The sequence below is a fragment of the Nicotiana tabacum genome, chromosome 18 (genome assembly GCF_000715075.1).
Source record: "Nicotiana tabacum cultivar K326 chromosome 18, ASM71507v2, whole genome shotgun sequence".
NCBI lineage: Eukaryota > Viridiplantae > Streptophyta > Magnoliopsida > Solanales > Solanaceae > Nicotiana > Nicotiana tabacum.
In genome coordinates, this window is record NC_134097.1 from 103,143,889 (window position 1) to 103,169,469 (window position 25,581).

The window sequence follows — 25,581 nt, forward strand, 5'->3', positions numbered from 1 at the left end:
TACTATGGGATCGAGTTGCGCGCCGCAACAGTGTTATACTGATATTGATATGAGGCCGAGGGCCTAGATGTGATGCCACGAGATGGCTTGATATTGCGCTTGGGCCGCAAGGGGCCCCTCCCGGAGTCTGCACACCCCCAGTGAGCGCCGTCGACGATAAATAAATGGAGCGGGCTGCACGCCGCAGCGGGTACTATAGGGTACCGTTCTATGTGTTGATTTCTCTTTATATGTCTGTCACTTAAATGCTTATTTGTTGTAGTATTTCTACATTTCGCTTCCATTGGTTTATTACTCTCATATTACTTGTTTTTAAACTGTAGCAGTATAGATTACTTTGTGTTTTCCGTGATTTCTTATTCTCAGTCATTATTTATGCTTATTACTTACTGTGGCCGGAGTACTCACATTACTCCATGCACCTTGCATGCAGATCCGGGTGCATCTGAGGCTGAGTGAGGATTATTTCAGTTGAGTAACGCATATCCGTGAGCATCGAGGTAGCTGCATGGCATCCACAGCCCTGATCTCTCCCTTCTATCCTTGTTATTAATTAGTATTCCCTAGATGGACATGTTTTAGGTTGTTAAACTTGTATTAGAGGCTCGAGACTTGTGACACCAGATCTGTATGGGCTATGTAGTGGTATTATCATCTTAATTTGCGCATATTTAACTCGTTGTCTTAAACTCTTATTGGAGTAATTTAGCAATTTAACTGTGTTAGTTGATAATGATTTTTATAAGAAAACAGAAAGGGTTGTTAGTTGGTCAGGCTTGCCTAGCAGTGTGTTGGGCGCCATCACGACCGGGGTTGGGGTCGTGACAATTGGCCACAGTAGATTCAATCGAACCCATCAGAGACTGTCTGAAATTCAGATTTCTAGCATCTCTAAGAGCGGCCAAAAAGGTCTCATGTAACCCTTTAAGGGTTAAAGGTTTAAACGCAATTTGAACCATACAAATATGCAAGTAATGATAATGATGTTTATATAAGCCATTATCGTGTTTGTTTAACAAACGAATAGTCTGTTCAGAAGAATTTAATGCCAAAGACTGTTCAATCGTTTTTATCAATTTGAAGAAAGTTTATCAAACCAACCATAATCATAAATGGTTTTTATAGAAACTTTAAGAATAGTCCATTTACTTAACAAATCAAGGTTTTGAGGTATATCTACCTCTTCAAGTCTAGTACTTTTAGTACTTGTTTCTCCCAGGTCCATTACAAAAGCTTCATATCTATGTTGAATATTTCATATCTATTACATATACACCATGAAAATTCCTAGGCTCTGATACCATTTACACGTGGATCTGTTTCTCCCAGATCCATTACAAAAGCTTCATATCTATGTTGAATATTTCATATCTATTACATATACCTTTGTAATTGAGTCATGTCAGTAATAACATTAGGAAATTTTGAAGCAAAATCAATCAATCTTTGTATCGGGGTAATTTTTCCTTGGCAAATATTATGGCCTAAAAATCGAACATTGGTTTGGAATAGACTCATTTTTGGTTTATAAATAACTAAGTCGTTTTGTATTACAATTTTCTTAAAAATATCAACATGCTTAATATGCATCTCTAATGTTTTAGAAAATACTAATATGTCATCAATATAAATGATGATAAAATCTAGATAAGGGTTAAAAATATCATTCATAATTTTCTGAAATTCAGAAGGGGCATTTTTTAAACCAAAAGGCATGACATTCCATTCATATTGACCAAATGGAACATTAAAAGCAGTTCTATAAGTATGCTCTTTAAAAATTTGAATTTGCCAATATCCAGATTTTAAATCGAATTTTGAAAATATATTGGCGTCATATAATCTAGATAGCATATCTCTTTTATTGGGGATAGGATATCTAATCCATTTCAGATGTTTATTGAACGGTTTGTAATTTATAACTAATCTAGGAATACTATGTTCCATTTACCCCAGGATCAGTGTAGGTGGGCGTCAGTCCGCACGGCCATCCAGATCTAGCTATTTCAGTACCTTTGAAGGTTGGCGATAGTCCGCACGACCAGTAAAGATTCGAAATATACAGGAATTTTATTATAGTTTTAATGACTGTATGGAAAGATCTATTCTTTTACCCAAGCAAGGGTCTTGTCTAGGTCCGATACATACTCTTATTGAGCCCATGTGTCTAGCAGTTCTAACTGTGAAAGGGATAGCCCTTTTGACAACTTCAGCGGGCTTTAATGTCACAGCTGGCTAGACGTAGCCACTAAGGCAAAGCCAATAAGAGTAGTACCAGAGTCGACTGTACCACAATCTTGGAACCAAGCCAAGAAACTATATTAAAATTCCTTTATATTTTGAAAGAGTCTGGATTCTTCATGGTTAATATGCAAGAGAAATTAGTTCTTCAACATAGATATGAAAACGCTTAGCCGGACATAGTCACGACAGTGGAGAGAAACAAAGTAATTTAAATACTATACAATAAAATAAAATAAACAAATACCTTTAAGGCCGGGACGCAAGGCCCTGAAGATGATGAACTGAACTTCGAGAAAATCTAGAAAAGTCGTATAGAAATTAATAATCAGTCTAAGTATTACCGGGATAAAAAATTTGGAAGGGAATTATCAATTCCTTTTTTGTATTGAATTTAAAAATTAAAAGGCTCCAGTTGAGCTTGCCATCTAGCAAATATTAATTTAGACGCATCATGTTTGGAATGTTTGTCAAACATATATTTAACAGTTGAGCATCAGTTTTTATTAAAAACTTTTGATTATATAAATCGTCTTGAAATTTTAAAACACATTTAACAATAGTTAACATTTCATGAGCCACAGTAGCATATTTCTTCTGGGCTTCGGTCCATTTACCAGAGTGAAATTTTATCAGGTATTCACTCTTATTGTTGGGATTCACTTGCTTTAAAATCCCACCGTAGCCAACGTTGGACGCATCTGTCTCAATAATTTTTTGCCATGTAGGATTAGCAAGAGTTAAGCAAGGTAGAGACCTAACACGCTGTTTAATACTTTTGACTAACGTAGTATGCTGGTCAGTCCAAGGCTGCCTATGATCCTTTTTCAGCCTGTCGTACAGAGGGACTAGATCACGAGATAAACTTTTGTAGAAAGGAGATATATAACTCAAACTTCCCAAAATCTTTGTAATTGAGTCCTGTCAGTATAACATCAGGACATTTTGAAGCAAAATCAATCGATCTTCGTATCAGGGTAATTTTTCCTTGGCAAATATTATGGCCTAAAAATCGAACATTGGTTTGGAACAGACAAATTTTTTGTTTAGAAATAACTAAGCTATTTTGTATTATAATTTTCTTAAAAATATCAAGATGCTTAATATGCATCTCTAATGTTTTAGAAAAATACTAATATGTCATCAATATAAACGATGATAAAATCTAGATAAGGGTTAAAAATATCATTCATAATTTTTTGAAATTCAGAAGGTGCATTTTTTAAACCAAAAGGCATGACATTCCATTCATATTGACCAAATGGAACATTAAAAGCAGTTCTATAAGTATGCTCTTTAAAATTTGAATTTGCCAATATCCAGATTTTAAATCGAATTTTGAAAATATATTGGCGTCATATAATCTAGATAGCAGATCTCTTTTGTTGGGGATAGGATATCTAATCCATTTCAGATGTTTATTCAAAGGTTTATAATTTATAACTAATCTTGGAATACCATGTTCCTTTTCCGCAATATTATTAACATAAAAGGCAGAACATGACCAAGGAGATTTTGAGGGTTTTATCAAACCCTTTTGTAACAAATTATCAATTTTATTTTTGCAGAATTCGACCAATTCAGCATTCATCTGGCAAGGTCGAGATTTAGTCGGGATATCATCCTTGGAGAAGTTTTCTTCGTAAGGAAGAGTTACAATATGCCTTTTTCGGTTCGAAAAGGCACTAAGGTGATCGACACAAACATCAACAGCCATTTGTTCAGTAATCAATTTAATATTTTGTTGAACCTTAGCAGATTGTAAAGTATCAAATATATTCATGCTCAATATTTCTAATTGTAATGAATCAACATGTCTTTGTTTCATAATAATCAAGGCGTTAATATCTCTAGTTACGGGATCTGTAACAAAAGAATAACTTATCTCTTTATCTTGATAAATAGCAGAAAAACCCTGTGCATCTATGTTATTAAAAGGGTAAATAGCATTAATAAAAGGGGTTCCAAGTATAATCGGAGGGTATAACTGATTTTTTACCAAAAAGAAGAAATGAGGAATACAAACTCTATTTTGGCAAATACGAGTATTTGGTAATTTATACTCTATATCTAAAGCATGACCAGAAGCAGATTTTACCAAATGAGTGGTCTTTTGAAAATATTTAGTAGGAACAAGACCCTCTTGAATACAACTTACATCTGCTCCACTATCAATCATTGCTACATCAGTTAGAGAGAAACTATTATCAATCAAGATAGTACATTTAATGTACCACTTATGAGCCGTAACAACCTGCATTGTTCCTAAAAACATATCAGAATTTTCATTAATCGGATCATTCTTATCAGAAATTTCTTTTCCCTTTTCATTTGAAAATTCGGAAATTCCTTTAGCCGAAAAATCAGTTGGAAAATCAGTTAGAGAATTATTTGTCTCAATTTGAGTAATCCGGTGATCTCAAATCATTTGATTTTGTTTAAGAGACTTAATATCTCTTTTCAAATTTTCAATTTCGATTTTCAAATCATCAAACGAAGTATCTCTGCTTGGCGTATTTGTCTTATGAAGACGTTTATTATCTTCAGACAAAGAATATGGCGCAAAATATTCAAATTCGTTTTTTGGTTTTTCAAAAAACTTTGAACCACTAGAACTAGAACTTTCAGTCAAATTTATAATTTTTTTTCGAATTTTTTCATCAGTAATTTCCTTTAAAAGTTCTATTACATTGTCAGACGTAATAGTTTTTATATTCAAATCTTGAAATTGTGATTGCAATTTATAAAACTCATCATCATTGCAAGTGCAAATATTACCTTTACAAGCGGTGCAAGTATTATCCAAATCTTTACTACTTTCAGATAAATCTATCAGATCAATCTCAGTTTCGGACTCAGTCTCAGAACAAGTATAATCAGAATCTGATCCGAAAGTGTATAACAAGTTATAAACTTTGTCATGTAACCCATCGTCTAGTTCTAAGGCTTTTAGCTTTTGAAGCTTGCAATTTGGGGTGATATGCCCAAATTTTCCACACTTATAACATTTAATATCAGCGAGATCTCTCTTTGATCTGTTCTTCGTAAATCAAGTAGATTTGCGATGCGCATTTCTAGTATCACGCTCTTCATTAGATCTATATCTAGGTCTCTTTTTCTTATGCGGGCTATCAGGGTTAGGATACCTATGATATCTATTTATTTTCTTCTTCTTACTTTGAGTAGAGGTTCCGGGTAAATCGAACTGGGTACATAAGTCACCTAATTGGAATTTCTCTTTAAGCTTATCAATCTTAAGCTGTCTAGAAAGCTTCAGCTCATTACACAAGTTTAATCCTTCTTGTGTAAACACTCCTATAAGTTTACCATAGTTATAATTTCCGTATGAAATTTCCCCGTAACTACCTCTTAACGCTTTTCTTACTCTTTCAGCGAATAAGGAGGGAGTGCCGTCTATAAACTTAGCTTTCCAATGTTCATAGTTGTTTTTGGGTAGCTCCATAATCCTACTCATAAAAGTATCTTTGTACCATCTAAATTCACTAAGGGTCCTACATCTAAGCCCATTTAGTAAAGTACGGACGATCTCATGCTGATTGGTAAATATACCGTTAAAATGTTCTAGAATTATAAGGATAAGTGTATAAACAACATCTTCTCTACCTTTAACTAGATCCATGCCTAGATTATCAACCCCTTCGTCCACGGTGGTAGCATTAATAATCGTTGCCTTTTCTTCAACGGATAGATAGTTATCGCACCAGCCACTAATCTGGCCAGTAAAGCCTGCAATAATCATTTTGCAAATAGTTCTATCTGTGTTCTTAACACTTTTACAGACAGTTGAGTACATAAGCATTCTAGGTACAAGAATAGTTAATTGTCTATCAGTTAAGCTATCAAGATTCCATTCATAAATTTCGAAACCGCTTTAAGACGTATTAGTCTAATTCTAATCGTGTTCCTCAATTAACACATCTTAAGGAGTAGGACGGGAATAATAGTAAGTTTGCATGTGTGGTTTGTCGGCATACTTACTATTGGGTTTAATTAAACCCTTGAGAATATTAAGCTCTGACCACGTTTCAGTTTTGTAATCAGAAACAGTCTCAATTTTATCAGCAAAATTTTTTGATAAATCAATTGGTCTAATATTTAAACTAGAAAGTTTCTTATCAATACGGCCTGTTAAGTCATCAAGAGATTTGAATTTAAAATCTCGAACCTCAGGAGGCCTTTGAACATGAGTAAGAACTGTTTGATAAACCGGTTTGATTCCCGAAGTGGAGGCAATATCGGTTGGTCCTTTGTTAGTACTCATCTTCTTTATTAAAGCAGTCAAATCATCCAATTTTTTATCAAGAGAACCGATATGTTCTCCTAAATTTTTTACATATAAACCCAAATAATTGTTTTGAGAAATTATAATTTCTGCGATACTAACAGCTGCAACATTATCGCCAACAAATTTTTGAAAAGCAGTGAAGGTAATACCAGTATTATTAGGTAAAATAAAGGGGGCTTGAGGAGGGTAAATGACTTTAGTAATATTACCACTCCCATCTTTATAAGACCTTTCTAACACCTTTATATAAAGAGGCAAATAAGTTGTTATAAACTAAGGAACAAAATACATAATTTGATTATGCAAAGCACAATTTTCGTAAAATTCTTGAGAAATACGGTTTAAATCTTCTTTGCTATAAGTATCAAAAAACTAAGTTTTAAATTGGCTCCATTTATCACTAAAAAATTCTTTTTGAATATATTCTCTTGCCTGTGAACCTGGGCTAAAATCAATTTGGTGTAGAATCATTTAGTATCATTGGGGTCAAAATCCATTTCGGATACAGAAGGAATATCCTTATCAGAAATATTGTCATTGTCTTGAACTATATTTGTTTGTGGGTTAATTTTAACCCTTTCGACAGACTTATTATTCACTTTTGTAGCGATAGTATGTAACGATGTTGCACAATTTTGAGCCAGAAACATTTATACCAGGATCAGGGTAGACGGGCGGTAGTCCGCACGACTATCCAGATCTTGTTGTTCCAGTACCTTTGAAAGTTGGCGGTAGTCCGCACGACCAGTAAATATTCGAAATATATGTGAATTTTATTATAGTTTTAATGACTGTATGGAAGGATCTATCCTTTTACCCAAGCAAGGGGCCTGTTGTGACGACCCGACCCGTCATCACGTGAGTTACTGCCCCGTTTCTCCCATTTTATGCTTCTTCATGTTTCGTTATTGGTATTCGGTGTGTTAGAGTTAAATCGGATTGGTTTTGATAGGAAATGAGACACTTAGTCTCTTTAAGGAAGGCTTGTCTTGGAAAGGTCAACCAGATGTTGACTATTGAGTTAGAGGGCTCAGATGTGATTTACAGTGATTCGTTTAGCTTCGAGGGTTGATATGTGGCTTAGGCATGTGATCGGAATTGATTTTGGAGGTCCGGAATGGAATTAGGCTTGAATTGGCGGAGTTAGTATTTTGGCGAATTTCGGTTGGTAGGTGAGATTTTGATACAGCGATCGGAATGGAATTCCGAGAGTTGCAATAGCTTTGTTAAGTAATTTTGGATGAGTGTGCAAAATTTCAGATCATTCGGAGGTGTTTTGGTTGGGTTTTTGATCAAATGCGTATTTCGGAAGTTTTTAAGAAATTTAGGCTTGAATCTGATGTAATTTGATGGTTTTGGTGTTGTTTGTGGTGTGTTGATGATTGGAGCAGGTTTGAATAATGTTTTTAGATGTGTTGGTGCTTTTGGTTGAGGTCCCAGGGGCCTCGGGGTGATTTCGGATGGCTAACGAATGATTTTAGGGACTTGGGATGTTGTAGAAATCTGCAGATCAGTGTTGCAGGGTTTTGGTCAATGCGATCGCAGGAGTGGCATTGTGATCACATAGAAGCATTTTTGAGGGGTTTTTTGGTTGTCCAATGCGATCACACAGTGTAAAGTTAATCCGGGATTTTCGTTGAAATTTGTTCAATGCGATCGTAGGAGCAGGTGTGCGATCGCATAGGCTAAGGTCATTGTTCTATGCGATCGCAGAGGATAGGATGCGATCGCATAGGGTTAATTCTGGAGCTGCAGATCTTTATGCTATGCGATCGCAGAGTATTGGGCCGCGATCGCATAGAAGGTTTTACTGTAGTTGGGCATAATGTTTTAAGTCATCTTGTTCGCGTTTTTGGGTCTATTTTCACCCATGACTGCCCGTTTTTTGGAGATTCCTGGAGGAAAATGAGAGATGGGTTCAAGAGTAATTGACTTGAGGTAAGAATATTGGTCTCAATACTCAATTATATTGTGCAATTGGCCTAGAAATTCATGGAAATTAAGCCAAAAATTGATGAACTAGGGCTTGAGTTTTTGATATCCCAATTGGGATTTGATGGGTCATTTGAGCTCAGATTTGAGAGTTCTTGGTATGTATGAACTCGTGAGAAGATGAGGAATCCATTGATGTTAAATTTTCTAATTCTCGAGAAGTGGGCCTGAGGCTCGGGTTTTGCTAATTTCGAGATTCTTGATATTTTTCGATTGTTTTCGATTGGGTATTGTTCCCTTAGCATATTGTGATGTATTCGCTCTGATTTTGGTTAGATTCGACGCGCGTGGAGGCCGATTTGAAGGGCAAAGGAGTCGCGAGCTAGAGATTTCACCGGTTCGAGGTGAGTAATCAATGTAAATAATGTTCTGAGGGTTTGAAACCCTGGATTTGCACATCATAGTGCTATATTGAGGTGAGACACACGCTTGATGATGAGCGCGGGTCGTTTACTATTGGGGATTGTGACTTGGTCCGTCCCGAGTGATGCTTCTACTGCGTATTTGATTAAAGCTTATTTGTTATCATCATTATTTGGAATGATTGTCATATTTGGGCTTCTTGCCAATTCTTTGAACCCTCCGGGGAGTTTATTTACTAGTTCCTCACTGTTTGTCTTACTACTTGAACTCAGTCGTACCGTTTTTTTACTGTCTTACAACTCAGCCACTTTTACTCGATTTTTGAAACCAAAAGATATATTAAATGATGTTTTGGGCTGAGAACTACTATTTTACTATTGCCCGAGGAGCTTATATGAGTTCTAGACTAAGTACGGCCAAGGGCCAGATGTGAGGATACTATGGGATCGGACTGCGCGCCACAACAGTGTTATACTGATATTGACATGAGGCTGAGGGCCAAGATTTGATGCCACGAGATGGCTTGATATTGCGCTTTGGCCGCAAGGGGCCCCTCCCGGAGTCTGCACACCCCAGTGTGCGTCGTCGACGATAAATAAATGGAGCGGGTTGCACGCCGCAGTGGTTACTATAGGGTACCTTTCTATGTGTTGATTTCTCTTTATATGTCTATCACTCAACTGCTTATTTGTTGTAGTATTTCTACATTTCGCTTCCATTGGTTTATTACTCTCATATTACTTGCTTTTAAATTGCTGTAGTGTAGATTACTCTGTGTTTTCCGTGATTTCTCATTCTCAATTATTATTTATGCTTATTACTCACTAGGTCGAAGTACTCACATTACTCTCTGCACCTTGCGTGCAGATCCAGGTGCATCTGAGGCTGAGTGAGGATCATTTCAGTTGAGCAGCGCATATCTGGGAGCATCGAGGTAGCTGCATTGGCATCCGCAGCCCTGATCTCTCCCTTCTATCCTTGATTATTAATTAGTATTCCCTAGATGGACATATATTAGGTCGTTAAACTTGTACTAGAGGCTCGAGACTCGTGACACCAGATCGGTGAGATTTATATTGATATTTTATGGATTTTCCGTACTGTTTATCTATTACTGCAGAGTTATAACCATGTTAATTTGGCATCAAATCCTATTAATTAGTACTGAATTCTGCATAAGGTATTGTGAGTGACGAATTGGTCGGGCTTGCCTAGCATCGTGTTGGGCGCCATTGTGACCGAGGATTAAGGTCGTGACAAGTTGGTATTAGAGCCTAGGTTACTAGGTTTCGCGAGTCTGGAGCCGGTTTAGTAGAGTCTCGCAGATCGGTACGGAGACGTTTGTACTTATCCTCAAGAGGCTGTAGAACCTGTTAGGAAAAATTTCACATTCTTGAAATTCTTGTCGTGCGAACTTGTTACTCCGAATACTAAATTTCTCTTTATTCCATTCTCTCGTAGATGGTGAGGACTCGAGCTATCAGACGTGTCGGGAGACCACCATTACCACCTACTGAGGATACTAGAGGCCGTGGATGCAATCGTGGTCGTGGTAGAGGCAGAGCAGCAGGGGCAGCACCTGTGGATCCTTTAGTTGTCCCAGCTCAGGACCAGGCTCCAGCAGCACCAGTGCAGGCACCAGTTGTGCCCATTGTGATACCGGGTCTCCAGGAGACATTGGCCCAGATATTGACAGTTTGCACAGGTCTGGCTCAGGCAGTTTCAGCCACCACAGTAGCAGCTACTTCACAGGCCGGGGGAGGTAATCAGACCCCCGCTACTCACACACTTGAGCAGGTAGTAATGGGACTACAGACACCGGGGGCACCTCCAGCTCAGCCGATTATACCAGTTCAGGAGTTCGTAGTACTAGTTATGCCGGACGATGAGCAGCGTCGTCTTGAGAGGTTTGCTAGACTCCAGCCTCCGTCGTTTAGTGGTGCTGAGGGCGAGGATGCCCAGGGTTTTCTTGACAAGTACCAGTGGATGCTCCGTACAACAGGGATTCCTGAGTCTAGTGGTGTGGCATTTACCACCTTTCAGTTCTTGGGGGCTGCCTTTACTTGGTGGGAGGATTTTGAGAGGCGTAGGCTGGTTGGTGCAGGACCCCTTTCTTGGCAGCAGTTCTCCGCTCTCTTCTTAGAGAAGTATGTACCGCAGTCCCGCAGAGAGGAGTTGCGTAGGCAGTTTGAGTGGTTGACGCAGGGGGGTATGACCGTGACCCAGTATAAGATGAGGTTTTCTGAGTTGGCTCGTCATGCCATTTTGGATGATTCCGACAGATCGTGAGAGGATCAGGAGATTTGTGGATGGCCTTAACTATCATCTCCATATTTTGATGACTAGAGAGAGTATTGGGTGTTACGTTCGAGGAGGTGGTTGATATAGCTCGTGAGATTGAGACGGTTTGCCGTCGGGAGAGAGAGGAGAAGGAGGCCAAGAGGCCTCGAGGATCGGGCAGTTATAGTGGTGCTCCTTCGAGAGGCTAGTTCCAGCATGGTAGAGGTCATTCTTTCAAGCCTGCTCATTCGTCCCGTCCAAAGTATCGTGGGTCATCTTTCGGTCGTGGTCATCATGGGTCTCAGCAGGGCCAGCCTTTACTCAGCGCCCTTCCAGCTCAAAGTTTGCCTCATTCCCCATCAGCTCAGGGTTCTTCTACGCCGAGTGCATCAGCTAGTCACTCTGGTGCGAGGGGTTCCCTTTAGTCCCCATCTCTAGTACCGGGTAGTTGTTATAAGTGCGGAGAGTTTGGGCATATGAGGAGGCAGTGTCCTCGACTTTGCGGTGATCAGTATCGGCAAAGGGTCAGCCCTCGACTTCTGCTCCAGTTACTTCACCACCCGCCCAGGCAGCTAGGGGTGGAGGTTAGAAAGCCAGGGGTCGCCCTAGAGAGGGCGGTCAGGCCCGTTTCTATGCATTCCTAGGCAGACCCGATGCCATTACTTCGGATGCTGTCATTACAGGTATTGTTTTAGTCTTCCACAGAGATGACTTTGCAATATTTGATCATGGTTCCACCTTTTCTTATGTGTCATCATGCTTTGCTCATTATTTGGGTAGGCCCCATGAGTTTCTTGCTTTACCTATTCATGTATCTACCCCGGTGGGCGATACTGTTGTTGTAGACCATGTTCATCGGTCATGTGTGGTGACTATTGGGGGTCTGGAGACTCGAGAAGATCTATTGCTATTGAGCATGGTGGATTTTGATGTCATTTTGGGTATGGATTGACTATCCCCGTGTCGTGCTATTCTAGACTATCATGCTAAGATAGTCACTTTGGCTATGCCGGGTGTACCGTGGATCGAGTGGCATGGTGTGAATGATTATGTTCCTAGTAGAGTGACATCCTTCTTGAAGGCCCAACATATGGTTGGGAAGGGTTGCCTTTCATCCCTAGCGTTTGTGAGGGATGTTGGAGCCAAGACTCCTAGTATTGATTCTGTTCCAGTTGTGAGGGATTTTCCTGATGTCTTTCCTGCAGACTTGTCGGGCATGCCACCAAATAGGGATATTGATTATGGTATTGACTTGGTGCCGGGTACTCATCCCATTTCTATTCTGCCGTATCGTATGGCACCAGCAGAGTTGAAAGAATTGAAAGAACAACTTTAGGAACTCCTAGATAAGGGGTTCATTTGGCCTAGTGTGTCACTTTGGGGTGCACCCGTTCTATTTGTGAAGATGAAGGATGACACAATGAGAATGTGCATCGATTATAGGCAATTGAACAAAGTAACAATTAAGAACATGTATCCTTTGCCTCGCATTGATGATTTATTTGATCGGCTTCAGGGAGCGAGAGTGTTCTCCAAGATTGATCTCCGTTCGGGATATCACCAGTTGAAGATCAGGGATTCAGATATTCTTAAGACTGCTTTCAGGACCAGATATGGTCATTATGAGTTTCTTGTTATGTCTTTCGAGCTAACCAATGCCCCAACAACATTCACGCATTTGATGAACAGCGTGTTCCGGCCTTATCTCGATTCATTCGTCATAGTCTTCATCTACAATATTCTGGTGTATTCGCGTAGTCAGGAAAAGCACATGGAGCATTTGAGAGTTGTGTTGCAGAGGTTGAGAGAGGAGAAGCTTTATGCAAAATTCTCCAAGTGTAAGTTTTGGCTCAATTCAGTGGCTTTCTTAGGACACGTGGTGTCCAGCGAGGGTATTCAGGTTGATCCAAAGAAGATAGAGGCAGCTCAGAGTTGGCCTACACCGTCCTCAGCCACAAAGATTCGTAGCTTTCTTGGGTTGGCAGGCTATTATCACCGGTTTGTTCAGGGATTTTCATCCATTGCATCGCCCTTGACCAAGTTGACTCAGAAAGGTGCTCTATTTGTATGGTCGAACGAGTGTGAGGAGAGCTTTCAGAAGCTCAAGACAGCCTTGACCACAACTCCAGTGTTGGTTTTCCCATCAGCTTCAGGTTCATATACTATGTATTGTGATGCTTCAAGAGTTGGGATTGGTTGTGTGTTGATGGAGGAAGGTAGAGTAATTGCTTATGCTTCTCGTCAGTTGAAGCCCCATGAGAAGAACTACCCCGTTCATGATTTGGAGTTGGCTGCCGCAGTTCATGCGTTGAAGATTTTGAGGCATTACTTTTATGGCGTATCTTGTGAGGTGTTCACTAATCATCGCAGTCTTCAGCATTTGTTCAAGCAAAAGGATCTTAATTTAAGGCAGCGAAGATGGTTAGAGTTGCTTAAAGATTATGATATTACCATATTGTATCACCCGGGGAAGGCCAATGTGGTGGCCAATGCCTTGAGCCGAAAGGCAGTGAGTATGGGGAGCTTGGCATATATTCCAGTTAGGGAGAGACCCCTTGCAATTGATGTTCAGGCCTTGGCCAATCGGTTTGTGAGACTAGATATTTCGGAGCCTAGTCGGGTGTTGGCTTGTGTGGTTTCTCGATCTTCCTTATATGATCGCATCAGAGAGCGCCAGTATGATGATCCACATTTGCTTGTCCTTAAGGACAGAGTTCAGCAAGGTGATGCCAGAGATGTGACCATCGGTGATGATGGTGTGTTGAAGATGTAGGGCCGGATTTGTGTGCCCGATGTGGATGGGCTTAAAGAGTTGATTTTTGAGGAGGCCCATAGTTCGCGGTATTCCATTCATCCGGGTGCCACGAAGATGTATCAGGATTTGAGGCAGCACTATTGGTGGAGAAGGATGAAGAAAGATATCGTAAGATTTGTAGCTCGGTGTCTCAATTGTCAGCAGGTGAAATATGAGCATCAGAGACCGGGTGGCTTGCTTCAACAGATGGTTATTCCCGAGTGGAAGTTAGAGAAGATTACAATGGAGTTTGTTGTTGGACTTCCATGGACTTTGAAGAGGTTTTATGCGATTTGGGTGATTGTGGATCGGCTGACCAAGTGTGCGCACTTCATTCCTATGTGTACTACCTATTCTTCAGAGCGGTTGGCATGGATTTATATCCGGGAGATTGTTCGGTTACATGGTGTCCCGGTTTCCATCATCTCAGATAGAGGTACTCAGTTTACTTTGCAGTTTTGGAGGGCCGTACAGAGGGAGTTGGGTACTCAGGTGCAGTTGAGCACAACATTTCATCCTCAGATGGAAGGACAGTCCGAGCGTACTATCCTGATATTGGAGGACATGTTGTGTGCTTGTGTTATTGATTTTGGAGGTTCATGGGATGAGTTTTTGCCACTTGCAGAGTTTGCTTACAACAACAGCTACCAGCCAAGTATTCAGATGGCTCCGTATGAGGCTTTGTATGGGAGGCGGTGTAGATCTCCTGTTAGTTGGTTCGAGCCCGGCGAGGCTAGGCTATTGGGGACAGATTTGGTTCAGGACGCCTTAGAGAAGGTGAAGGTGATTCAGGAGAGGCTTTGTACAACACAATCGCGTCAGGAGAGCTATGCGGACCGGAAGGTTCGAGAGGTATCCTACACGATTAATGAGAAGGTCTTGCTGAAGGTTTCGCCCATGAAGGGTGTTATGAGGTTTGGGAAGAAAGGCAAGTTGAGTCCGCGGTTCATTGGGCCTTTTGAGGTGCTTCAGAGGAAGGTGGCTTATGAGCTTGCTTTGCCACCCAGCCTGTCGAGTGTGCATCCGGTATTTCATGTTTCTATGCTCCAGAAGTATATTGGGGATCCGTCTCATGTTTTGGACTTCAGTACAGTTCAGTTGGATGATGTTTTGACCTTTGATGTGGAGCCAGTAGCTATTTTGGGTCGCCAGGTTCGGAAGTTGAGGTCAAAGGATATAACTTCAGTGAAAGTGCAGTGGAGAGGTCGGCCCATTGAGGAGGCTATCTAGGAGACCGAGCGGGAGATACAGAGAAGATATCCTCATCTATTTGAGGCTCCAGATATGTTTCTTGACCCGCTCGAGGACGAACGTTTGTTTAAGTTGGGGAGAATGTAACGACCCGACCCGTCGTCACGTGAGTTACTGGCCCGTTTCCCCCATTTTATGCTTCTTCATGTTTCTTTATCTGTATTCGGTGTGTTAGAGTTAAATCGGATTGGTATTGATAGGAAATACGATGTGATTTTCGGTGATTCGGTTAGCTTCGAGGGTTGATATGTGGCTTAGGAATGTGATCGGAATTGATTTTGGAGGTCCGGAGTGGAATTAGGCTTGAATTGGTGGAGTTAGTATTTTGGTGAATTCTGGTTGTAGGTGAGATTTTGATACGGGGGTCGGAATAGAATTCTGAGAGTTGCAGTAGCTACGTTAGGTGTTTTTGGATCTGTGTGCAAAATTTCAGATCATTCAGAGGTGTTTTGGCCGGGTTTTTGATCAAATGCGTATTTCGGAAGTTTTTAAGAAATTTAGGCTTGAATCCGATGTAATTGGATGGTTTTGGTGTTGTTTGTGGTGTGTTGACAATTGGAGCAAGTTTAAATAATGTTTTAAGATGTGTTGGTGCTTTTGGTTGAGGTCCCGGGGTGATTTCGGATGGCTAATGGATGATTTTTGGGACTTAGGATGTTGCAGAAATCTGCAGATCAGTGCTGCAGGGTTTTGCTCTCTGTGATCGCATGTGACGACCCAAAGGGTCATCACCGTAGTTATTCCTTGTTCCGCGCTTCTGAGGCCTTGAAAACCTCGTTTTGCGTGCGCAGTTCGGGCGCGTAGCCGGAAAGTTTTTATGTTAGGATATATGAATTATGTGAAAAAATTGATGGATTTTGATATTAATATGCATAATATTGACTTCGGTCAACACTTTGGGTAAACGGACCCGGACCTGTGATTCGACGGTCCCGGAGGGTCCGTAAAAAAATATGAGACTTGGGCATGTGCCCGGAATTAAATTCCGAGGACCCAAGCCCGAGAAATGAAATTTTGTGTGAAATTGTTTTCTGAAATTAATTAAGGAAAATGAAGAAGGAAATTGATCAGAAAACTGTGGTATCGGGCTTGTATTTTAGTTCCGATGCCCGGTAAGAGTCTTAAATATGTTTTAAGCACTATCTGTAAAGTTTGGTTAAAAACGGACGTCATATGACATGTTTCGAACTTAAAATGGGGAATTTGAGTTTTATGAAAGTTGAAAGAAAATCATGTGTTTTGAGGCTTGATACTATGTATATGATGTTATTTTGGCGATTTGATCGCACAAATGAGACCGTAAGATGTTTCTAAGATCATATGTGTGTTTGGTTTGGATCCCCGAGGGCTCGGATGAGTTTTGAGTGGGGCCCGGGAGGTCTTAGACTTAAAAAAATGCAGGTTCAGGTGTTGCAGGCCCAGCGCGGCCGCGGTCGTTTCCGCGCGGTACGCGCTGGCAGCCACGCGGCCGCAGTGCTTTTCTGTGCGGTCCGCATGGTGGGGGTTCAGAGGGTCGGTAGCCAGGTCGACCAGCGTGGCCGTGCACCAAATCAGTGCGGTCCGCGCTGGGTGGGTTCAAAGAGCCCACTTCTTCCCTCCCTCGGCGCGGCTGCGGTACATTTCCGCGCGGTTAGCGCTGGCATCCACGCGACCGCGGTGCATTTCTGCGCGGTCCACGCCAGCCCCCAGCATATATATATAAATTAAGGATTTTCAGTCATTTTCCACTTTTCAAAAACCCAAAACCTAAGAGGCTATTTTCCAAACAACTTTTCTTCTCCAAAACGATTGGTAAGTGATTTCTAACTTAATTTCTTTATTCCTTGACATATTTTAACATGATTTCAAATTCAAATCAAAGATTTTCATGGGGGAAATTGGGTGTTTTGGATAGAACCTAGGTTTTCTACAAATAAAGAAGTTGGACCTAAATTTGAGGTCCGATTTCAAAACAAATCATATATTTGGATTTGTGGGAGAATGGGTAACCGGGTTTTGGTCGAATTTCGACCATGTGGGTCCGGGGGGTGTTTTTGACCATTTTGGGAAAAACCTTGTAATATTTATTTTTCATGCATGGGGAGTGGTTCATTTAGTAATTATTAATGTGATTAAGTAACTTATGACTAGATTCGAGCGGATTGGTGCTGGAATCAAGAGGTAAAGCTATACTAGAAGCGTGAGTTGAGTTTGGAGAATTCGAGGTAAGTGTTTGTTCTAGCTTTGGCTTGACAGAATAGGATTAGGATGTTATTTGCTACTTGCTAATGTGGAGTACGGTGTATAGGCATGGTGACGGTTATCTATGCACCGGATTCTAGCATGACCGTGAGTCTTAATTGCTTTTAATTCGAATAACGTGACACAATCTCCTTGTTTATTTGATGAGTTTCATATAATGTGAACGGTTGAGGTAAAATTGTGATTGGTGTACTTTTGGAGCGTTAGCTCGAACATGAATGTGTTAGTTGAGGAAGAAGGGATTTAAAAAGAGAATGTGTTGTGATTACTCCCTGCCGGGATGTGTAGACCGATATATATACTCTCCCTTGTCAGGATATTTTGGGCTGTTAGTTGTACCCTTGCCGGGTTAGAGTGATATGTTGTTGATTTCTCCTAATGGGACTCTCTTTACAAAATCAGATGTTTCGAATTATATTATGGGATTGTGTGGCACGTCGTCCACTTATATATGATACTATGGGATCGTGTGGCTCGCCGTCCACTTATATATGATATTATGGGATTGTGTGGCACGCCTTCCACTTTTATATGATATTATGGGATCGTGTGGCATGCTATCAACTTATATATGATATTATGGGATCTTGTGGCACGCCGTCCACTTTTATATATGATATTATGGGATCGTGTGGCACACCATCCACTTATATATGATATTATGGGATCGTATGCCACGCCGTCCACTATATATATATATCATGGGAACTGGAGTTTCTTCTGTTTATTTCCGATATTTCATTTTTATCTGTTACTCCCCGATAGCATGTCCCCTCCTAGCTTTACCTTGTATTATCTTGTTATTGTTTTCTTGCACTTGTATATATATCTGTACAAATTAATTGTGGTAGGTCATGTTTAGCCTCATTACTACTTCGCCGGGGTTAGGCCAGGCACTTGCTAGCACATGGGGTCAGTTGTGCTGATGCTACACTCTGTGCATTTTTGTGCACAGATCAGGGAGCAGTTTACAGACCACGACAGTAGGACTTTTGGGAGCTATTTTAGTCCAGGGACTCTCGAGGTAGCCTAGCTGGCGTTCGCAGGTCGAAGCCCCTTTCCATGTTTTCGTTTGTTCATCTTGTATCCGGCAAACATGATGTATTCCCTTTCAGACATTGTTTGTAGCATTCTGTAGTAGTCCGTGAGCTAGTGACACCAGACCTTGGGTAGTGATGTGTATTAAACTTTCGCACTTTTGGTTTTCAGTTGCTTTAGATTTAAAGTCTTCCGCTTAAATTTTGTCTCGTTTATTATATTGTTTGAAAGAAAGCAGGAAAGGTGTTTTAAATATTTGGCTTGCCTAGCTCCGATAGTAGGCATCGTCACGACACCCGATGGTGGGAAATCCGGGTCGTGACAAGTTGGTATCAGAGCCCTGGGTTACCTAGGTCTCACAACTCACGGATAGCTCGGTAGAGTCTGAGGGATCGGTATAGAGACATCTATATTTATCCCGCAGAGACTACTGAGTTAGGAAAACTTCACCTTGTTCATTCTTGTCGTGCGATTCTGTTTCTCAAGTACTGATTATCTTTCCCCTCTGTTCTTTCGCAGATGGCGAGGACACGTGCTTCCTCTTCTACTGCGCAACAGCCCGAGCCCCTAGTAGCAGCTCCTATCAGGGGCAGGTGGCGAGGCCGAGGCCGAGACCGGGGCAGAGCTCAGTCCTAGAGGTGGAGCCTCATGTGGACTACGATGAAGGGGTCCCAGCTCCAGCAGTTCCGGTGGGCCCAGCTCAGGTCCCAGAGGGTTTCATAGCCACTCCAGTGCTTCAGGACGCTTTGGTCCGACTGGTAGGCTTTATGGAGGGCATTTCTAGAGCAGGTTTGCTTCCCGTAGATCCAGCCACATCTCATGCTGAGGGAGGAGTTCAGACTCCCGATACTCGTACTCTAGAGCCGGTAGCTCCTCAGGCTCAGGTTTCAGCAGTTCAGCCAGTCGTGGCAGTTCAGCTAGTTGTGGCAGCCCAGCCAGGTATTGCGTCTCAGTCCAACGATGGTGCGGCTATGTCCGCGGATGCTTTGTGGAGGCTTGATCGTTTCACCAAGCTCTTCACATCCACATATAGTGGCATCCCTTTAGAGGATGCTCAAGATTTCATATTTAGCTGTCATGAGGTTCTACGGACTATGGGCATTGTAGAGACCAATGGGGTCAACTTCGCCACTTTTCGCCTGGCAGGATACGCCAAGACTTGGTGGAGGGATTTCTGTTTAGCCAGGCCAGCAGGGTCGCCATCATTGACCTGAGATCAGTTTTCAGAGTTATTTCTGGGGAAGTTTCTTCCAGTTACTCAGCGAGATGCTCTTCGTAGGCAGTTTGAGCGTCTCCAGCAGGGTCCTATGACGGTCACCCAGTATGAGACCCGGTTCATTGATCTTGCTCGTCATGCCATTGTGATACTCCCCACCGATAGAGAGAGGGTGCAGAGGTTTATTAATGGGTTGGCCCAGCCGATCCGTGTTGAGATGGCCATGAGTGCCGATAGTGAGATTTCATTTTAGGAGGCGGCAGATGGTGCCCACCGGATAGAGATGGCATTTGCTCAGGGAGGTGGTCATGGGTCTGATAAGAGGCCCCGTTATTCTGGTAGATTCAGTGGTACCTCGTTTGGAGGTAGGGATTCTTATGGTAGAGGCCATCCTTCGAGGCCCTTTCAGTCAGCTCTCTAGGCTTCTCATGGTACACCAGGTGGTCGTGGTTCTCAGCCGTAGTATTCTGACCAGCAGCTCTTCAGTTCACCATCAGCACCTATCAGTGAACCACCACTTCATTATTCTCAGCAGTCGAGGGCTTGTTATACTTGTGGTGATGTGAGTCACATTGCCAGATATTGCCCTCGAGCTTCCAGCAGCTCGCAGCAGTAGGGTCCTCGCCCAATGATCCAGGCACCAGTTGCCCTACAGCCTGCCCAGCCTGCTAGAGGCGGGGATAGAGGACATAGAGGTGGAGGTAGAGGTCTTAGAGGTGGAGCTCAAACCGCTAGAGGTAGGGGTCAGCCAGCAGCAAATCATCCCAGGGATATGATTCAGGGAGGTGGGGCCCAGCCCCGTTGTTATGCCTTGCCAGCCAGGCCAGAGGCTAAGTCATCAGATGCTATGATTACAGGTACTATTCTGGTCTGTGATAGGGATGCTTCTGTCCTATTTGATCCCGGATCTACGTATTCATATGTGTCGTCCTATTTTGCACCCTATTTGGTTATGCCTAGTAAGGCCTTGAGTATTCCTGTATATGTGTCTACGCCAGTGGGGAATTCTATAGTGGTGGACCGGGTTCATCGTTCATGTGTTGTGGTATTCAGGGGTCTTGAGACCCGTGTTGACTTGTTGCTCTTAGATATGGTGGATTTCGACGTCATATTAGGGATGGATTGGTTGTCCCCGTATCATGCGATCTTGGATTGTCATGCCAAGACCGTGACCTTAGCCTTACCGGATTTGCCCCATTTAGAATGGAGAGGGACTCCTGGTCATTCTTCTCGCAGCGTTATTTCATATGTGAAGGCTCGACTCATGGTCGAGAAGGGGTGTCTAGCTTATCTGGATTATGTTCGCGACTCCAGCGCTGAGATCCCGTCTATTGATTATGTTCCTATTGTTCGGGAGTTTCCCGAGGTCTTCCCTTCAGACCTGCCGGGCATGCCGCCCAACAGGGATATTGATTTTTGTATTGATCTGGCTCCGGGCAATCAGCCCATTTCCATTCCGCCGTATCGTATGGCGCCGCCAGAATTGAAAGAGTTAAAGGGTCAGCTTCAGGATTTGCTTGAGAAGGGTTTCATTAGACCCAGTGTTTTGCCTAGGGGCGCACCGGTGTTATTTGTGAAGAAAAAGGACGGTTCGATGAGGATGTGCATTGATTACCGGCAATTGAACAAGGTGATGATTAAGAACAAGTGCCCACTGCCGAGGATCGACGATTTATTCGACCAGCTTCAGGGTGCGAGGGTGTTTTCAAAGATAGATTTGAGATTTGGCTACCACCAGCCGAGGATTAGGGCGTCTGATGTCCCTAAGATATCATTTCGCACTCGGTATGGGCACTATGAGTTTTTGGTCATGTCATTTGGATTGACTAATGCCCCAGCAGCGTTCATGGATTTGATGAACCGAGTGTTCAGACCTTATTTTGACTTGTTCGTGATAGTCTTCATTGACGATATTCTTATATAATCCCGCAGTCAGGAGGAGCATGAGCAGCACCTCAGAGCGGTTCTTCAAACCCTGAAGGGTAGTCAGTTGTATGCTAAGGTCTCGAAGTGTGAGTTTTGGCTGAGTTCCATCGCATTCCTGAGCCATGTCGTATCAGCAGCAGGTATTCAGGTAGACCCGAAGAAGATAGAGGCAGTCAAGAACTGGCCTCGACCAGCTTCAACTACGGAGATTCGGAGTTTCCTAGGGTTAGCAGGTTACTACCGTCAGTTCGTGGAGGGGTTTTCATCTATTGCAGTCCCTATGACCAGATTGACCCAGAAAGGTGCCCAGTTCAGATGGTCATATGAGTGTGAGGCGAGCTTTTAGAGGCTCAAGGCACCTCTGACCACGGCACCGGTGTTGGTTTTTCCCACATGTTCAGGGCACTATACAGTCTATTGTGATGCATCTCGTATTGGACTTGGTGCAGTGTTGATGCAGGATGGCAAGGTCATTGCCTATGCTTCGAGGCAGTTGAAGGTTCGTGAGAAGAACTATCCAGTGCATGATTTGGAGTTGGCAGCCATTGTTCACGCATTGAAGATTTGGAGGCAGTATCTCTATGGTGTGGCATGTGAGGTGTTCACGGATCATAAGAGTCTTCAATATTTGTTCAAGCAAAAGGAGTTGAATTTGAGGCAGAAAAGGTGGTTGGAATTGTTGAAAGATTATGACATCACTATCTTATATCATCCGGGAAAGGCCAATGTGGTGGCCGATGCCTTGAGTAGGAAGTCAGCCAGTATGGGCAGTCTTGCTTATATTCTGGTCGGTGAGAGACCTCTTGCTTTGGATGTTCAGGCTTTGGCCAATCAGTTTGTGAGGTTGGACATTTCTGAGCCTAGTCGAGTATTAGCTTGCACGGTCACTCGCTCTTCGTTATTGAAGCGTATCTGTGATCAGCAATTCGATGATCCCGATTTGTGTGTCTTGAGAGAAACGGTGCAGCATGGAGGTGCCAAGAAAGTAACCTTAGATGATGATGGCGTATTGAGATTGCACGGGCGAGTTTGTGTGCCCAATGTTGATGGGATTCGAGAGTTGATCTTAGCGGAGGCCCACATTTCTCGATATTCTATTCACCCGGGCGCCGCGAGGATGTATCAGGATTTAAGGCAGCACTATTGGTGGCGCAAGATGAAGAAAGACATCGTTGCGCATGTGGCTCGGTGTTTGAATTGTCAGCAGGTTAAGTATAAGCATCAAAGACCTGGTGGTCTATTTCAGAGTTTTGCACTTCCCGAGTGGAAGTGAGAGAGGATTACGAGGATTACGATAAGCATCAGAAAGTTTCTTATCAAAAAGGTCTGCTAAGTCATCAAGAGATTTGAATTTAAAATCTTGAACCTCAGGAGGCCTTTGAATATGAGTAAGAACTGTTTGATCAACCGGTTTGGTTCCCGAAGTGGTGGCAATATCGGTTGGTCCTTTGTTAGTACTCATCTTCTTTATTAAAGCAGTCAAATCATCCAATTTTTTATCAAGAGAACCGATATGTTCTCCTAAAATTTTTACATATTAACCCAAATAATTATTTTGAGAAATCAATTTATTAATTTCTGCGATACTAATAGCTGCAACATTATCGTCAACAAATTTTTGAAAAGTAGTGAAGGTAATACCAATATTATTAGGTAAAATAAAGGAGGCTTGAGGAGGGTAAATGGCTTTAGTAATATTACCACTCCCATATTTATAAGATCTTTCTAACACCTTTATATAAAGAGGCAAATAAGTTGTTATAAACCAAGGAACAAAATACATAATTTGATTATGTAGAGCACAATTTTCATAAAATTCTTGAGAAATACTGTTTAAATCTTCTTTGCTATAAGTATCAAAAAACCAAGTTTTAAACTGGCTCCATTTAACACTAAAAAATTATTTTTGAATATATTTTCTTGCCCGTGAACCAGGGCTAAAATCAATTTGGTGTGGAATCATTAAGTATCATTGGGGTCGAAATCCATTTCGGATACAGAAGGAATACTTATCAGAAATATTGTCATTGTCTTGAATAATATTTGTTTGTGGGTTAATTTTAACCCTTTCGACAGACTTATTACTCACCTTTGTAGCGATAGTATGTAACGATGCTGCACGATTTCGAGCTGGACCATATACTAGCTCGACAGGAGAAATATGTTGAATAGCAGGTAAAAGTCTATGACTAGAAAATGAATGTCTATTATAAACAGTAGACTTATAATCAAATTTAATACAAATCCTACCATCCGGGTTTTGAGTAACATGCGAACAATCAGTATTTGACAAGTCATTAGTAATCTGACTTGGGAATATAACCGAATTTAAAGTCCAAGTAGTTGGGAAATTAATTTCTTCCCACCTAATAGGTCTTGTAGTGGTGACCTTGGACCTTGCAAAATTGGTTTCTACTAATATGGTCTGATCCGATGTATCGTATAACTTACATCGAGGATTTAAAGTAGACAATAATTAAAAATATATCCTATAAGATAAACATATAAGTTCAGAACCAGGAACATAATTATAATCATGCGTTTTCACATTTAAAGTCAAGTCATCAAGAATATTAACATCAGAAAGAGATAGTTGCAAATTGGGTTGAGTATTAAAATATACTGGATCATAGGCCACAATAGATTCAATCGAACCCATCAGAGACTGTCTAAAATTTAGATTACTAGCATCTCTAAGAGCTGCCAAAAAGGTCTCTGGTAATCCTTTAAGGGTTAAAGGTTTAAACGCAATTTGAACCATACCAATATGCAAGTAATGATAATGATGTTTATATAAGTCATTATCGTGTTTGTTTAACAAACGAATAGTCTGTTCAGAAGAATTTAATGACAAAGACTGTTCAATCGTTTTTATCAATTTGAAGAAAGTTTATCAAACCAACCATAATCATAAATTGTTTTTATAGAAACTTTAGGAATCGTCCATTTACTTAACAAATCAAGGTTTTGAGGTATATCTACCTCTTCAAGTCTAGTACTTTTAGTACTTGTTTCTCCCAGATCCATTACAAAAGCTTCATATCTATATTGAATATTTCATATCTATTACATATACACCATAAAATTTCCTAGTAAGTAAGAGTTACAATATGCCTTTTTCGGTTCCAAAAGGCACTAGGGTGACCGGTGCAAACAACAACAACCATCTGTTCAGCAATCAATTTAATTTTTTGCTGAACCTTAGCAGATTGTAAAGTATAGAATATATTCATGCACAATATTTCCAATTGTATTGAATCAACATGCTTTTGTTTCATACAAATCAAGGCGTTAATATCTTTGTTTTATCAAGTAAAATTAATCAAGGAAGATAAGGCGTTGATGTTTCAGGGTAGGCGGGCGGTGGTCCGCACGGCCATCCATGTCTTGCTGTTTCAGTACCTTTGAAGGTTGGAGGTAGTCTGCACGACCAGTAAAGATTCGAAATATACAGGAATTTTATTATAGTTTTAATGACTGTATGTAAGGATCTATCCTTTTACCCAAGTAAGGGGCCTGTCTAGGTCCAATACATACTCTTATTGAGCCCATATGTCTAGAAGTTCTAACTGTGAAAGGGATAGCCCTTTTGACAACTTCAGTGGGCTTTAATGTCATAGCTGGCTAGACGTAGCCACTAAGGCAAAGCCAATAAGAGTAGTACCAGAGTCGACTGTACCACAATCTTGGAACCAAGCCAAGAAACTATATTAAAATTCCTTTATATTTTGAAAGAGTCTTGATTCTTCATGGTTAATATGCAAGAGAAATTAGTTCTTCAACATAGATATGAAAACGCTTAGCCGGACATGGTCACGGCAGTGGAGAGAAACAAAGTAATTTAAATACTATACAATAAACAAATACCTTTAAGGTCGGGACGCAAGGCCCTGAAGATGATGAACTGAACTTCAAAACTTTTATTTCCTTCAA